Source organism: Phaenicophaeus curvirostris, chromosome 2 (genome assembly GCF_032191515.1).
Source record: "Phaenicophaeus curvirostris isolate KB17595 chromosome 2, BPBGC_Pcur_1.0, whole genome shotgun sequence".
Classification (NCBI taxonomy): domain Eukaryota; kingdom Metazoa; phylum Chordata; class Aves; order Cuculiformes; family Cuculidae; genus Phaenicophaeus; species Phaenicophaeus curvirostris.
In genome coordinates, this window is record NC_091393.1 from 1,007,219 (window position 1) to 1,025,223 (window position 18,005).

At 40.9% G+C, this 18,005-nt stretch overlaps 1 protein-coding gene across 1 annotated transcript in view; it reads right to left on the bottom strand.

Annotated features, from left to right (window-relative positions):
* Positions 1-16,104, bottom strand: part of LOC138717584 (PR domain zinc finger protein 1-like) — a 99,905-nt gene extending 83,801 nt beyond the window's left edge. The window contains exon 1 of the mRNA XM_069851111.1: positions 16,082-16,104. The gene's annotated coding sequence lies outside the window, so the exon portion shown is untranslated. The remainder of the gene's footprint in view (positions 1-16,081) is intronic.
* Between the last annotated feature and the right edge of the window lie 1,901 nt (positions 16,105-18,005).

The following is an 18,005-nucleotide window of genomic DNA, read 5'->3' on the forward strand; positions in this document are numbered from 1 at the left end:
AAGACACCACAGCCTTAAGTGTGTCTTTATGATTACTTAGGCATGAGGGTTTGCAGGCTGAATTTAATGCAGTGGTACGGGGTTTTAACTGCAAATGCTTTCAGTTTCCGCAAGATATATTTTTTGCCTGTGGTGCCACAATATAATTCAATGGCACTATATATCTACATAAGATTATTGATATGCAAGAAGCAGCATGATCTAAATGCTAATCTTTCATTTGTAATGAGTTCACTGGGGAGGGAGACTTTTCCTCTTGAAAGATCTTTTGCTATTTTTGTATTCTTCTCTCAGTTATTCTTGGTTTTGCTCAGTTACTGAGACCATTTGCTTTATATTTCTTAGGAGAGATAAATTTTACATTAACTATAACCACGCAGATGGAGGGCTGCTAGTCTGTGCATCTCTGAAGGAGTAACACACACAAACCTCTTACAAAGTGTTAGGCGCTGAACACTGCAATTCAGTACTTTGAATTCAGTGGTTATGCTGTACAAAGCTACACTGTATGACCATACAGCTTTCACCTCTACAGTGAGATGTGATGGAGTAAGATAACTGTTTGTCACACAAAATTCATGCCTAGAATTATCCATATTTAAATATACAAAGCTATGTCACAGTCCCCAGGACATATCTTGCTGTAAATATTTCTCCTAAATATAAAATAATATATAAATATAAAATAAAATGTAGATCATATTACCTCTACCACCATAAAATATTTTTTCTCTTTCCTATCATCATCATCATTCTAAAATGGGAAGTGCCGAAAAATATAGTTTTTCTGAGAGGAGTTTTCAAAGACACAACAGTTTGCAAACTTCTAAAAAGTTCAGTAAACATGCTCATGGAACAAACACCCCTGCAATGTTTCCAATGTAAATGATGCAGCTAGGTGCTAATGTATGAGGACCAGAAAGTGAGAGAGGAGTTAAAATTAACTTCAGTGAAATGTTCTCAGCTGAGAAACATCTGGTAAATAAGCTAAAAACCTATGTAACTAAAGAAGTAGCATATGTCCTTTTATTCTGAGAAGAAATACTTCGGTAAAATAGGTACGTAGTTTACTATTAATTTTTACTTACTATGAGCTTCAAATGAATGTTAAGCATCTGCTCCTGCCAAGCTGACCAGTGCCGAGTGCAGCAGTATAAACAAGTTTACTTTTTCAAGTCAGGAGACATTCTGCTATGTTGCTTCCCTTTATTTTCTTCAAAATTCTGAAAAGTTTGCTTTTAGTAACTTCAAGCCACACTAAGATATCAGACACTCTACTACTCAGATCCAAGAAAGGGTCATCAAAAAGGGCATGGAGAAAGAGAGCTCTTTCAAAACGAGTTAAGAAGGGAGGAGGGTTTTTTCCCTGCACAGTGAAAAAGTTTTGGTTTTGTTTTTGAACAAATAGTGTTAAGCAATGTGAAACAAAACATGTCTCATCAAGGTTTCCCAAAGAAAATCTGTGTATTTTTTAAAATTGTAAGTTTTATTTTAGAAGGGATGCTCTGAGATGCTGTGCTTTGAGAACGAGTAAAGAAATTAAAAGCTTAAAAATGTTTCAACTGAAAACTCTCCAACTCATAACTAGAACAACAAATTGGATTCATAACCAACCAAGTTAATTGCTTTCCAGAACAGCACATTTTGGCAAACAAAAAATTAGTCACAAAATTCTCTTTTACCCAACTTTAGCTAAAAAGCACAGGACTATTTTCCCAAATTTAAGGGATAAAAGAGCTGCTGTGACTTGGATCATGGTGTTCTGCAGAGCTCCAGCCAGGTTGAAAGCTTGTGGGTCAAAATTAAGGACAGAAGAACCAACAGGAACCTTGTGGTTGGTGTATACTACAGGCCACCTGATCAAGGAGAACCAACTGATGATGTCTTCTTCCTCCAGCTACATAAGGCTTCACGCTCACAAGCTCTCATCCTACTTGGGGACTTCAACCACCCTGACATAGGCTGGAAAAGTAGCACGGCAAGCTGTAGGCAATCCAGGAGACTCCTGGAGTGCCTTGAAGATAACTTCTTAGTCCAGCTGATAGAGACCTTTTGGTCACCAATAGAAGCAAACTCATCAGTGACATTAGGATCGGAGGCAGCCTGGGCTGCAGTGATCATGCACTGGTGGAGTTCAAGGTCCAGAGGGGTATGGGACAGGTAAGGAGTATAGTCAGGACACTAATTTCAGGAAAGCAGACTTCCAGCTCTTCAGGGAATTACTCAGTAGGACCCCCTGGGACATGGTCCTCTGAGACAAGGGAGCAGAACAGAGCTGGAAAATATTCAAGGATGCTTTCTATAAAGCGCAAGAGCGCTCAGTCTCCGTATGTAGAAAATCAGACAGGGAAGGGAAGGGCAGGGAAGGGAAGAGACCAGCGTGTCTGAGTCCAGACCTGCTGGTTAAACTAAAGAAGAGGGAACTACACAGGCAGTGCAAGCAGGGACAGGTAACCTGCAACGTTTATAGGGACGCTGCCCAGTTATGTAGGGATGAAGTCAGGAAGGCCAAGGCGCAGCACTGGAGCTAAACTTGGCAAGGGAAGTAAAGACTTTCAAGAAGGGCTTCCACAAGTATGTCAATCAAAAGAGGAAGGTCAAAGAGAATGTACCCCCACTGATGGTTGGGAATGGTGATCACGTATCAAGAGACGAGGAGAAGGCTGAGGCACTTAACTTTTTTGCCTCAGTCTTCACCGATAACTGCTCTCCTCACCCCTCCTGGGTCATGGGACAGCAAGATGGTGACCAGGGGCATAAACCCCCTCCTACTATAGAGGAGGATCAGGTTCGTGACCACCTGAGACACCTGAACATACGGGACCTGATGAGAGGCATCCCAGAGTCCTGAGGGAACTGGCAGATGTGGTTGAAGAATTTCTTCACCGTGAGAGTGGTTAGACACTGGAACAGATTGCCAAGGGAAGTTGTGGCTGCCCCATCCCTGGAGGTGTTTAAGGCCAAGTTGGATGGGGCCTTGGATAACCTGATCTAGTGGGATGTCCCTGCCCATGGCAGGGGGTGGAACTAGATGATTTTTAAGGTCCCTTCCAACCCTAACTATTCTATGATTCTACAATTCTATGACACTATGAACCACACCTTATCACCTTATTTTTCCTCCACTTGGAGGTAGGATAGCCAAGATCCTATAGCTAAGGATACAGGAAAGGCAGGGAAATCCTCCCCTATAAGTGGAGGAAAGCTGCAGGAGAGGAAAATATGCCAGAATTTCCTTTGAGCTGAATTTCCTGGGAGCAGTTCAGGCAGGGTGTTTGTATGAAAACTGTATTCAATGACTGCAGCAGAACACCGCATTGGCCTCATTTCCATGAAGAGGAGCCAGTAACATCAATCAAATCTTGCTTGACACGCAATTCAGTCACGATGGAAGTTATAAACTCACATCATTTTCTTGTATACTTCTCAAGTTATCTTCCCCCAGCTGCCTAACATACATATCTTCAAACCACCAGCCAGGTAATCTCACTGATCACAGCTGCTTCTTGATATCTCTCTGCCTAAACAAACACAACTCCCAATACCAATTTTTTAAAGCTCCAGTCTCCTCCAGGTTAAGAGCTGAGGACTATTATCGCTTGCCTCTTGGTTTTTTTCACCTTTTTAAACTCATGGTGGGACTTTATCACTACATTTACTTTAGTACTTCTGTGGAAGACTGAACCAAAAGAATATCCAAAGGTTTATATTTTTGGTTTTGTATGCATTTCCTTCAGGGAAATCCAGGTTGCCCTGCAGCACAGTGCACCTTAAAAAACCTGTGCTACTACTCAGCGAGTGTCTATTTTTACTTACTAGTTATGATCAGTTAGTGGGAGCAGAGATTCATTATGCTGCTGAATAATTCCTAGGAACAGAATTTATGAATTTAGCATGAAAAAAAGTGTAGCTTACATTATAGTAGAAGTCTCCTGCTCCCCACGTTAATGCTTTACAGGAAAACTGAAGGTGACTATTCTTACACCTACCACAGCCATTTAAGTCACTCTCCCCTTTCTTTAGAAGTCTCAAAAAAGAAATAAAAAATCCAATGCTTTAATGTACTTTGTAAAGCCCTTTCATTTCATTCTTCAGGGGAAGGAAAAAAGGGAAATTTGTTGCCTTTTTTCCAATTCCTCAACTTCATAACTGGCAATGAGTAACTCCTGGATGGTTATTTCCCTCCATCATCTATTGTGGTGAAGCTGACACAGTAATTCCTAGCATACAGTTGCTAGGAAAACCCCCACGATGTGTTAATTTTCATTATACAGTGCTAAAAGGATGTGCAACTGAGGTTAAGGAGCTACCATGTAAAACACTGAACACTTACGTCCTGTTTCAGAGAAGCACTAAGTAAAAGCTTAGATTTAAGTGTAGGAATGATCGTACACATTAAACCAGTACCTCTCATGGAAGTAAAGCTGAGGATGCCAGGACTGAACTCACACCTCTCCTGCATCATCAGCAGCATGACATTGCTATAAAAAATGCTTCCCTTTACCATTTGACCCTCAGTCATAAATGCACCTGCTTTTTTCAGCTCAGTTAACAAATGAGAGCAAACATTTAAAGTGTACATTTCCCATTTTGAGGACAGCCAGAGTAATCAAGAGTACAAACCTGCTGCCACTCAGGCTGAGGGGCTCAGAGCTCGCATCAGCACTCCGTGATGCAAAGAAAATTGAGGGGAAAAAACCACTTCATGGATTTTCAACATATCAAGTTGTTGCAAGAGGTGCCAAAAGAAATAATTTCGAGTCAAACAGTTGGCTTGACGGCTCTGCTAATTACAGGCCTGGGCTGCTCCTGCTGGGCTGAAGAAGGCCAAGGCTTGCTGTCAAGCAGACGGATTAGCCACTTGCCCATTAAAACCACTGCTTGGTGTAGACAGAGACATGGAAGGAAACATAAGAAGGCGGCATGTGCATAACCAAACAGGCTACCTTGCTGAAAAGAAACCCCCTAAAGCCACATTCTGCTTCATTAGCACATGAAAATAAGGTAATTGAATACTTTATTCTCCCATCCAGAGCCAAGATCCATCACTCATGGAAATGGAGTTTTGATAAGGTGGGGTGTTTAAATGAGGCAGGAAGAGTCTTTGAGTGTGTGTTACTTTGTTTATCATCTGAGAGAAATTCCACTTAAATATAAGTGAAAAAGACATAAAAATCACTTTATCCTATGAATCACTGAGACACAACAAAGCCTTTCTGTGAATGAAACTTAAACCAAACCCATTTTAACATTATTCTGATTATGGAAGGCATTATGCTTATCGCTGTGTTTATTTTTGTATTAGAAATCCACCATTTCCCCTCCTGTGTTTTTGTTTTTTTTCTCCTTGAGCACTCCCGACTAGCTGTTTTTTGCTGGCTTAACATCACACACATCAAGAGACAAAAACTTAAGCAATTGGCAGGGCAAGGTATTTCAATCAGACATTTGTTGTTGTTTTTTTAAAGTTATGCATGTCGTACAGTCAGGGGTTTGGGTTTTGATTTTTTCCAACACTTCAGCTGGTGCCCAAAATAAGAAAATAAATTTATCATTCCCAATTCCAGACTGAGACAGTTTCTACTTAAGTTCATTAGCCTTGTTCTTGGAAAAAAAAAATCCACAAACAGGGAATGTAAAGATTTCTGATATTTAAAAGGCAAAAACATAAGCAGACAGTGTTTATCTTCTTTAGCAAGCTAAACAGCAACAAACTCATTTTCTCCCACCGGCTGATCACCTGAAGTATTAAGTAGAGTAAGTGGCATTTCCTCCAGAAAAAAAAATATTTACGTAAATACCGCAAATAGACTCCTTGCTTTAGCCAAAAATGCCTGCTATGGTATTGCCAAGTCTTTCGCAGAAAGGAGGAATTCCAGAAGCATAGAGGACAGATTGCACCCTTGTTTCTTGGGCTTAAACTAAAGTGGTATAGTTTCCTAATTTGGAAATTGTTTTGCTGATATATTATCTCCAAATGTGAAGAAAACTAATAGGATAATACAGACCTGCTCTCAGTCATTGGCAACCACAAATATTTTGATAACATTTACAACTAAACACGGGCCCTTTAACGAGGATGTTTAAATGTCCCCAGCTTTTGTCTTGCTCTCTCATGTGTACAGACATGTGATCAAACAATGAAGAGGCTTTCCTGCTTAGGAATATGTGTAATAACTGCAGTACTAGGAAAAAAGTTTCATGTTGGCATGAGCCAAGCTGCACTTTTACACCACTTCCAGAGCTTAAGTTGTTGTGGACCTGCACCTTTTGGAACAATGTCTCTGTGCCCAAATGACTGAAGATGGACTAGAAGTAAACCGTAAGGGCTGGGGCAGGGTCCAGCAGGGAAACATTTCACAACCCCTGCTTGTAGTCGATGTAACAATGGGAAAATTAAACGGGTTAGCATCTGAAGACAAATATCCTACAGACTGAAGCTCCAGGAAGCAGTCTTTAAGGTAACTAGGTCCTACCATGTAGCTTTGAAATATATATAGCAGCAGCATCTTGACGTCATTGTTTCATAGTTTGCCAACCCCCAAAGACAAAGAGCTAGCACAGCGACCACACAGTACTACTGGCTGACAAGCAACCACAATGCTGCTTTCCAAAGAAGCAGTGGGCAAGCAAAGGACAAGCAGGACTGAAGGCTTTACAGGGAAGAAATTACAATAGTCCAGCCTCGTGATCGTAGCAGCATGTGCTGCTGTTGCACCATAGCTGCATAGGCAACAGCAAGGCTGGTAACCCTTTTTTGTGTTGGTGGCTGAATAGACCTTCTAAGCAAAATTATCAGGCCACAAATTAACACCCCCTTTAATGCCTGCCAACAGAAAGCAAAAATAAAATAAAACCATGTGGCCGAGGGTTGTGTGAAATGGTGTCACAGGCCTTACTGCATATTTTCCCCACCCTTCAACTGGGAGAACACACTGTGAAAACTGTGCAACTAAAGCAAACATTTGCAAATTATACCCAGCTTGCGATTTTTCTGTGGAATAAATCTGGGTAAAACAAAATGAGGACTCCATCTGACTGTATCTCAGGAAGAATATGTTAAATCAAACTGTCCGAACAACAGTCTGTATCGCCTAATAAAATACTGATTTCCCAGGCCTAAGTACAGTAAGCAAACAATGTGCCCCATGAATTCATCCAGAGAAAACTGGAGCTGCAGAGCCCTCAGGGAAAGAGAAAAATGTGTATTATCAAAGCACTACTAACTTTCCACAACATGTTGAGAAAAGATTGCCAGAGGTCTTACGCACATTGAGCATAGACAGCAAGCAAAGCTCTTGATGACCACAGTTACCCAACTCTGCTGGCTTACTACTTCTTACCAAACGTGCCCCAAAATCAGACACATGAGTAGTTTCCCTTAGGCCATGTCTACACACAGATTTCCATGCAAAATTCTCACAGTGGTGCTGCTGGCTTTGTTGAGCCAATGGAAAATTCTTCCTGAAATTCCGTGTTGCTGACAAAACCCCAGCACTGAAGCAACATGATAAATTACATCATAAGCTGCCAAGAAGCCTATCATGACCGAAATGTTAATGCAACAGAAGCAGAAAAACATTTAAGACTCTGGTGAGGGTAGTTTTGACTCTCATCTAAAACACTTCTGTTATACAGAAATCAAGCTGGACATGTCATGGTGACAAGCAAAAACTGGACAGTAAAATTCTCTCTCAATCCTAATAAATAAAAAAGCTAGTATTTCTGATCTAAGCAAGTTAGGTCTCTCACTCTCAGAAGATGAAACTCACTGCCAGATGTAACAGCATATATTAGTATGACACAAATCCCACATAACCTACATAAAAAGAAGGAAGTGTATTTTTATTTATTCTGCATATCTAAAATTTAATCTAAATATTTTTGTCAAAAACAGTGCTTAACAGTAGATGAAGATTTAACAGGTGTCCTTGTTTCTCCCAGGTGTAATCATCTTTTTCATTTGCCCTTGTTTGTAAAGAAATGGTATTTAATAAGTAGGCTGAAAGAGATGAAACTAACACAACTTCTAGGGGCTGGGGTATATTCCTCCATTTGGGATACATTTCCCTTAGCTCTGAGCAAGCTGGAAGGCAAGAGATAGGACTCCTGCTCACCTTTTTTTCTTTTAACTAGCATGTATGTGATCAAATACGCTTAAGCTGGTATGTGTTTGTGAAGGCTTGAAGATGATTCTCAGTTTACTTACCAGCCTTCCTGACATCAGTCATTCACGAGTAATGCACACTGCCTCAAAAACACAATGTTTTTTTGAGTGCTCGTGACACCAATGCAGTGCCATCCAATGCAAGATCTGCCATCAGTTTTGATGTTTAAGCAACAGCACTTGCTCATACTATTTCTTCTAATCACTGAAATCTGCCACTTTTTGAACTGAATATCCACATGCACTAAGTGAACCCCTGAAAGTAAGCCACCTCATTGAAGCAGACTCATGACTGATTTTCTAGTGAAAACTTGCAAACAACAAGCAAGACGACAGGTCAGAGTTGGTAAGACATGTGGCCCCTTTCCCTTTTTCAAACTACAACACCTAGGGAACCTTTGATCTGAATGTCAGCAGTGAAAATACACAAACAGATACTCTCTTATTATATACTCACAGGTGTACATTCCTGAAACTGTTACATTCCATTACTTTCAGTTGTGCTGGAAAACAATACCTTCAGAAGTTGACCCCTTCTCTCCTCAGACTGCACCAGTGTCCAAGTACAAAGCATCACAGCAAGCATGATATTCTAAACACCGGCAATGATCACGCTGACAAATTCAAGCAGCACACATGAGGACAGGGCCAAAATGCTGGATGAGGTTTGTCTGTGTTACTTAGACTGTGCACAGCTCTACAGATCACAAAGGGTGCTTCTCATGCTCAGCAGGAATGCTTCCATGCCAGATAGCTGCAGTTTTGATAGTGACAAGGCTGGATTAAAGGCTAACTCAACTTGATTTTGCCAGTCCAGCGAGAAATAAAAATCTTGTTGAAATAGATACAGCCCCTGTGGACGTTCAGATCACTCCCCGTAACAGCACGCAACAAATCAATTATTTGGGCTGGGTCTGTTGAATGCAGAAGCACATCGATCCTCATAGAAATAATGTTCCTACTTTTAAAAAATCAGTCTCCAGCTTTGGCAGCTTAACACAGGAGGCAGTGCTCTTCTTCTGTTAAAAATATGCCTGTAACTGGAAAGGAGGAAAAAAAGCGCAGGGGATTTTTCCATTTTTCTCTGTTTTGCAGGCTGTTTATCAGCAGGCTGGTACCGCATTGCCTTTGTTAGAAAATTAAAAGTTGAACTGCAAGCATAAAAGCCACCATGAACCATGCAATAACCTTCAGGCATTTTAAGAGCAGCAGAGGTTAGAAGGGCAGCTCCTGACTCCAAACAGCACCTATTGTTTCTCTTTCTTCTTGAATAACAAAAGCAGAGCTGAAAGCTATTTACCTGGTTTTACCTCAGTCGGATCTCATTTCCCCTTTTATTTTCAGTAGATGATCTTATCAAATAGTGTCATTCCTAACAATCGCTTTGATCTGATATATTTTTTCTGTGGTTTTTTTTTTATTTCATTAGTAAGTTCTATTATAGATAAATCAGCATACTAGATCACAGCAGAAGAGCACTTAGAAGACTACAGGGTTCTGTTGATGCATATTTAAATTAAGGATAACTTTTTTAAGCTTATAGGTTAATGCGCTTTCCTTTTGAAATCATGAGGGTCAGCTTACAGTACAAGGCTCTGATATTGCAAACACTCCCACACGAACAGCTTTCTGTCTGCACTGTCCCAAGTGTTTCCCTCTCGCTGCAATCCGATTCATATAACCAGACACTTAACTTGCACGAACACGATTGCAGAGCAAGGGTGGAAGGATAAAACTCCTGATCTGCTAGACTTTTGGGTGTCCTGCTATTTAATGTAATGCAACCAATATATCACTCAAATTGTTTATACTGCAGAAGCAAAAAGAAGTTTGATTTCAAAACAAAAACCTTACATGAGTAGGCATCCTGCAGTTTTAGAGACTGGTTGGGAGTGATACGTAGTTAATATAAAATCCTCTGAGATCTAGCCTTAAAAAAATCCTCACTACACACAAAAGCAATCCAAAATATATTATTTCTTCCACTGTTCTACAATATTTAAAAAACTTTAAAAGAAAATTTTTTTGAGGGTGTTTCTCGCTCTAGGAGCAAAGTTCAAGCAAAACTAATAATTTCTAGCTTAACTGATCTTCACTTAAAATTTATTTTCTTTTTCTACTTTCTCTAAAGGGCTTCCCAACAACCACCTCTGGCCTTTTATACACTTATGCAATTTCATTAAAATGTTAAAAATTACTTGAAAATAGTTGATAAAAATCATTCTCCAATTCATAAGCTGCAGTTGTTACGATCTTAAGGAAGTGAACAGAGATATTATTTTATTTTAGCTATAAATTAAATGCCAGTGAAGTATTTGCAACCCCCAAAAAACACCATTAGACGTAGCAATCTACAATGCAAGTATAATGGGATTTGATTCTTCATCACTAGCTGGAGTTTGTAAATACCATACAGAAGTTTAAGAAAAGCATTAAAATCAGTAAAATAATAGGATTTCCCTCTCCTGTGAAAGCATCTTATAAATCAGTACTTTTAGGAAATTCTGGGATGAAAATCTAGAATTTTTCTTACTATAGCATGCTACCTATGAAATCTGATTTCACTAAATGTTACATTAATGGGACCAGGCTTTCAAGTCAGTATTGTATCAGATCCTTAGCTGCTATAAACTGTCACAAATCAACTGGAGCTGACATCCACTAGGACTAATTTTAAGACCTGTAAAGTGTTTCTAACAATAAAATAGGTACAAAGAAAAAGACTGAAAACATGTCTCTTGCACAAGCTGGAAGTATATTGGAGATACATTTTTTTTTAAATGTCTCTTAGAGCCTTACAGTCAAGTTTAGAGTTCTCTTAGAATATTTTCACTTTCTGCAAATAATGTATCACTGATAGAAAATAAAATCAAGACGGGCTCTCAGATGTGCTCTGTTTTTGGCATCAACTCTTGCCCTTTTGCAACCCAATTTCTATCTGAAGTTTTTCCTAACTACAAACGAAAAGGAAATCGACATCTGAGTGCCTGTAAGAACTAAAATTGTTGCATACATTATTGGTTTTCTACATATCTTTATTGAGTTACTTGAAATGTTGTAATTACATATATTTCCTGCTTTAATAAAATGTTGGTGAAAGGTTTAGTTACTATGGTCCTTTATAGCTCTGGAAGAACTGGCAAGCTAGAAAGAGGAAAGTAACTTTCTAGTCAGTTCAAAGGAAATGGAGTATGCTCATTTCCACTTGCAGAATCCACTCTTTATCAGGTTCTGCAGACGTTTCTAAGTGACCTTCTGCAGTGCAGCATCCAGGCACAATATTTTCATCTTATTGCTTTTTTCCTACTAAAGATATTATTAGTTTAAAAAACTCAGGAAAAAAATGGGCATAGGGTGAGAAGATGTGTGAGGAAAAATGTATGATTAGGCAGTTAATCATGTTCTCCTCATAGCTGCTGTGTGTGTTAGTATTTATGATTGCTCTGCTGCTTCCAAATCTGAATACAGACACATACTTGTATGCATGCTATATTTCTTCAAAACTGTCATTTTTGGGCAATCACCTAACTTCACTATTTTTCCGCATTACTTAAAAAAGCAAATTTTGTAAAAAATATTTATGCTGAAATTCTAAAAATGGCATTATACTTCAACAGGAAAGAGCAAGATTTAGCTTGAACTTTGGAAAATAAGCAGGTTTCCTGTGTCTAATAAGAACTAGTTTACCAATACTGCCTTCAAAAATATTTATTAGAGTCTTGGAAGATAAAGAAGAATAATTTCTCATCTTTACTGCCCAAATATCATTTGAGTCTTCCCACCACACAAGATGTTCACAACCAGCATTTTCAATTACTTCATACAGATGATGCAGTTTAGTAACTAAAACATAAAGATGCATGGCAGCCACAATAAAATTATTCTGGGAAATAGATGGGGAGGGCGGGGGGCAATGTTTCTAAACTTCTTCACATGGCATAAATTACTGGTAAGAGAGTTACTAACAACAGTATTTAGGAACCTCTGATTACAAAATCAGTACGATCAAGAAGCTATTTACAATACACCTGCATCTGGCAAGCTAGAAAAGACTGGAGTGTTTCAGAATAAAATGATACTCCTTTTCAGGTGCGACTTTGAGGAGGGCAGTTATCCTCACAGGCCTGAAGGAGAGACTAGAGCATATATAACTAATAAGCCATACATGATAACACAAAAGAAAAGCCACCAAAGGCTTAAAGGAGGAGGAAAGTAAAGAAACGTTATCCCATCTTCGTTCCACACTTCTGGAATGCGGGCAGATCATAGAAAAGTTTAAGTGGCATGAAGATTAAAGGAAAATTGTTAGAGCCAAAAAGGACACTCGTATCATCTGGTGCAAGTCAGCCAAGTCTCTACAGACTTCAGTGGATATACACTGATTTACGCCAGTTGACGTTTTGGCCCGACAGCTTCATAGAAGACACTATCAATTAAATGTGTGTTCTATTTCGATTAAAAGCTTCTCTCACCATCAGGGCACATCTTGCCCCAGCTGGAAGCTACTCTGGCATTTTTCTTTTTGCTAGAAAGTACCCTATAGGCAAATTCCAAAATAATACCAAAAAAAAAAAAAAATCAAATAATTCGTCGACTACTGTTTGCTATTATTTATCATTTCTTGGCACTCACAGACATACCAGGCACTTTACAGAAAATACCTCGAAGACAATTTCCTGCCCTGTGGAGCTTAAAAGACAAGGGCTAGTCCATTCTGCAAACACAGATCACTGCTTTACCAAAAATTACTGCAAAAATTTCTGTGGCATTCTTCACTGTAATAAGACTACTTACTACGCATGCTAGCATTTTCACGTCTTAAGTGATGAACATAGCAAGAAATGGAGGATAAAAGAGAACAATATTTTCAAAAGATATTAATCAGACACACTATATCTGTAAATCTTTCTGAGTCTGAACACTTTTTCTGTGTGTTTAACGTGACCAGTTTTCACCAATAAAAAAACCCCCAGGTCTTCAAGGCCTTATCTTTCAAAATATCATTATGCAACTATATGATGCTTAGCATGTGGTTTCTAATGTGATACACTGCGAATGAAGAGATCCTAAGCACTGGCTTTAATAAGAAAGAGGAATTGGGAATGGTGGCAGCAGTTCTTGAAGAGTAGCACCCATATGGTTTAAACTACAGCCACCCAGCCCCGCATGCAGCAGTGCAACTGCAAACCCTAACGAGCTTTCCACCCAGCCTTCAAAGCAAGAAGAAAAGTGGAACATGGGGCCAACTGTGAAACTGAAAGGGCTATCGGGTTTGAGAAGGGCTGCAGGGAAAAAACTCATAAATTACAAGGCTTAACAACTATTTGGCTTATCACTTTTAACTTCACATATTATGTATCAGAAAGACACAACCAAAATTTCAGAACATCCAAGGAGACATATCAACTATCAAAAAGTGTTTCTAGAAACACTGTGTTTTCACATCATAAGATATCTTTCCAAATCTTACTTGGAACCAACCAATAATCAGTATTAATGAAGAGGGCAGATCCATACTGACAAAGAATGACAGAAATGAACCTATCTAATATGTAGTGAATATATACATAAAGGCATATTCCCTTCTTCACCCCATTCTCTGATAACATTTCAATATCTCAGCTTAGGTCTGTTACAAAAGCTAACACTTAAATACTTTCATTGAGGCTATAATATGCTTGGAAGTACAAAAAAAAAAACCAACCCATCTGTCAGACTTCTTCATTTGTACAAGGCTTTTAGGAAAGTAATTGGCTTTTACTACTTATCTGTTGTTACTTTTAGGACACAGGTAGAATTAAGTTAGCTTTCAGTAGTCTCAAAGAAATTAATTTTGCAAACAAAGCCACAAGAAATCAAACCTGTGACATTAGACAATCTGCATTCATGTATTAATTTTCAAAAACAGTCTTGGCCATTAAAAAGAGTGTTCCCAAATATCAGTTAAGCACACAGCACTGTATTTCAATCACAGCCACAAGACATGAAACACATTATTATTACTAAGCACTTCAGCAAGTTCTTAGCAGCTGCCGAGAACGTTGCCATTTCTACAGCTTTTGGCAAGATCTAGCAAGTGTGGAAATCAGGAAGATGAGATCTAGTAAAGATATTTTTAGGATCTCAAAAATAAAAATCATACTCTAAGCAATCATACATTCAATGTGAAGTTAAGACTCTCAATTGTACTACTCTGCCTCTTCCATAGTTTCATATTATGTTATAATCTTTTAATACTACAAAAGGAAAGTCAGTGTGGTACTAGAGGTACTCAAAAACTTTAAAACTCCCACTGTGGAACAGTACACTGTTTGCCAGTGTATATACTTCTGAAATAGTATTAGCTGCTTTGTAAAGGTTATTTACTTCAGAGTGACATTGATGGAACAATCATTTTAACTTCCATACAAAATGCTTTACAGGACTTACAGTGGTTTAATTTGTAAGACATATTATACTGGCTTACCAAGTTTATGCAAAATTATTTCCTCTTTTTAAGCATTTGATTAAGTATTCATTTGAAGCATGCAGTGTCAGACGTGAATTTATTACTACAGAAAAAAATTACACTGCTAGCAGTAGAATACATGGGAACACTTAAGCATTAGAAATTCTTTCAGATAATCCAATCGGCTCTTATTTGCCTGAAAGAAATCACACATTTAGAGGAGAGAGATATATTTTTTCAAATTCCTGTAGTTCATCTGGAATTAGCATTTAATATTTATCAAAGAGAGCAAAACGAAGTTCATCTGAACAGGAAAGCTAGGACTCAAGTTAATTTGTCATCCACAATTATCACTTGGAAGTTCACCAAGTTTATTAAAGACAACTACTGTATGATAAGGACAGTGCAGGCACTATTAACCACGTCATTTAAATTGCTTGAGTTGGCATCATGCCCAATTCCTTTAGATCAGTCTATCAACACACTTGCTGTTGGCAGGGACTCATTTAATTGGGGGGGAAGAGGAACGCTCTCAGAACTGAGCATGCTGTACAGATTTCTATAGTAACTCCTCAGCATAAGCACGATTACTCTGTGTTTGTATTTTTGATTCCTGGACAAGAGAGTGACAAAATAATGACAACCAAGTGAAAGATGCTGTTCTTCATAAGGAAAAAAAAAAAAAGCATTTTTTTATAGTTTTCATTTGAAATTACTTGAATTTGCATTTACTTGAACAGCACATTTTGCTTGTAACTGCAACGCTGACAAACTATGCCACCACTCCCCTCACCAATCACTTGCTCTGCCAAATTTTATGATCACATATCTCTTCCACCCCTGCCTCCCCCCCACAATCTCCTGCTTTCACTTTGTTAAGCCTGTGGGAAGAAGAAAAGTTCTGGTGGCCGGACAGTTTATTTTCAGAGGTAGTTAGAGAAATTTTATTTCACTTCAGACAAGAATCGTGCCACAAAGTAACATAACAACACATTTGTGAAAGCTGCAATTAGAAGGTGCAAGGATATATTTTTTTCCATTTCATACCGAAATCAGTATTAACGTCTCTGCTAGAAACAACCTATATGTTAAGTTAGACATATTACTTCCACATGTAGAAAACAGCTGCAACAGAAACTTTTTCATCATACTCTTCATCTCCTGTTCTCCTAAGCTATGTCATGATGAAGGAAAGGAAGGGTATTTTTTTTTTTTGGAAGGGAGGAACTCATCAGCTCTAACAAGCATCTTGGTGTATAAAAGCAGTTTACTTGTTTGCTAAAAAATGTTGTTGCTTCCCAGTATCCACTCTGTGGCCAGCAACAGCTCGGCACTCTCCCGTTTTTCTCTTCCCTGGGACACAGACGTGAGACACAGAGCGTGCTGGCACTGCGGGCAAACACCCGGGTAGCTGCACAGTGTGTAGCCCAAATGATACAATCACAGGGGGGAAAAGGCTTTCTTACCTTCCAGAAATCGTCCTCTGGCGTCTTCAAGTGAATGATCTGGAAACACAAACAACAGAAACCCCTAAAGTAACAAGAGCACAACCTGCCTTTTGCCAGCCCCGCTGCTTCGCCGTCCCGCCCCCAGCCCCCCCGGCCACTTTCCCACCGCTTGCACTACAAACACCAACTTTCCCGGGGCGTTTATTTTTTACTGGTGAGCCATAAAATCGCCTGCTCGTCCAATTAATGCGAGCATCATCGTTTTCATTTACCTTTCACCATCTTCCAGGGAAGGAAAGCAGAGGGGGCAAAACCAGAAACGCGAATGCGTGAAAGAAGCTTCAGAAACACGGGTTTCAACTCATTTACGATCCCAGATAAAGGTTAATAGTTAAACCCCTTCCTCTCCCTCCCACCCTCACAATTATTGATGCCCTTCAAGAAATGAAATGTTTTTTGTTCTCGTTTACCAGAGACTAGACAAGCGGTCAACATCTCCACTTTATTTACGGGTTGAGCAAGAGCAGTTCCTCAAACATCAACATTTTTTACGTTAATCCTGGAGAGAATCCACTTCTCTAAAACTACAAAATTTGCCAACTTCTGTAGTATTTATTTTTAACGAACGAGAGCGAAAGCCTTGAGCGATCCTCGCTGCTCTCAGAGGAGAGGAAAGGGGAAAGTGAGACTCCACTCTCCCAACTTTAAAGCCCTTTTTCCCCTCCTTCCCACCCCCCCCCCCCCCAGCCCCCGCTCACTCCTCCGCTCCCCCAAAAATCTCTCCCCTCCCGATCCCCGACCTGCTCCACGTCCAGTGGGGTTTGAAGGGGAAGGAAACAAGACCTGCCAAGTGGCTCCTTTCGGGCGGTTTCTTCAACCTGTCTGGAGGTTTAAACCTGAAAAACAAACACCTCTATTGAATGCAAACTAAGCTTTGGGGGGTTGCCGAGTTAATTCCTCGGCAGACAGTTACTCCGGGTGTCCGGTTACACAAACATACCTACGGACAGGTTGGAGGGGAGTCCCTTACAAACCAGAGCGGGGGTGGGGGAGCGAGTCCCAGCGGGGAGGGCAGCGGGGCGGTCAGGCTGGAGAGAGGGGACACAGGTTTAACACCAGGAGGGAACGGGGGGAGTTAAAGCAAGGGGCAATCCAAGAAGGAGCAGAGACCCCAGAGGTCGCAACTGGGGGTTGGGGGGGGGGGGGTGGAAGGGAAAGGGGTGTCCTTTTGGGATGACAAGGCTGCGGAGCGGGGTCCCAGCACCGCTCCGGCACCTCCCACCCCCCACCCCCACCCCGCTTACCTGCCGCTGCCCCCCGCATCGCGCCGGGAGGAGCGGGGGGAGCGGAGCAACGGGGACCGGAGGGTAATTAATTAAATGGGAAAGAAAAAAAAAAAAAGAAAAAGAAACAGAACACAGAGAGAGAGAGAGAGAGAGAGAGACGACCACCCTAATAAGCCGCCGCCACCATCCCGCAGGGGCCGGTCCCTCCCACCGGGGGCAGCGCTGCGGGGCGCGCTCCTGCCCTGCCTCCCGCGCCGGGAACGGGCGTGAGCGCGGGGGGAAGATGCTGCTGCGGGATGGAGGGGAGGGGAGGCGCTGCGGGATGAGGAGAGGCGGTGCGGGGCTGCCGCGGCCACACGCACACACTCACACACACACTCACACACACGCACCGCCCCCCGCAGCCCCGTGCGGCCCGGCCGGTTCCCGGCTGTCACATGGCTCCTGCCGCCACCCCCGAGGGGTTTCGGGAGCCGCTTCACTTTCGCTTTTGGCCCCACCGAGGGGCTCCCGGGGCAGCAGCCTCCGCCTCTCCCCGGGGTGCGGGGGCGCCCCTGGCCCCGCTGCTCCGCTCGCCCGGCGCTCTCAGCCCTCCTCTCCTCTTTTGAAGAGAATAAGAACGAGATCAACGGGCTTGTGGGTGCTCCGGGCTAGGG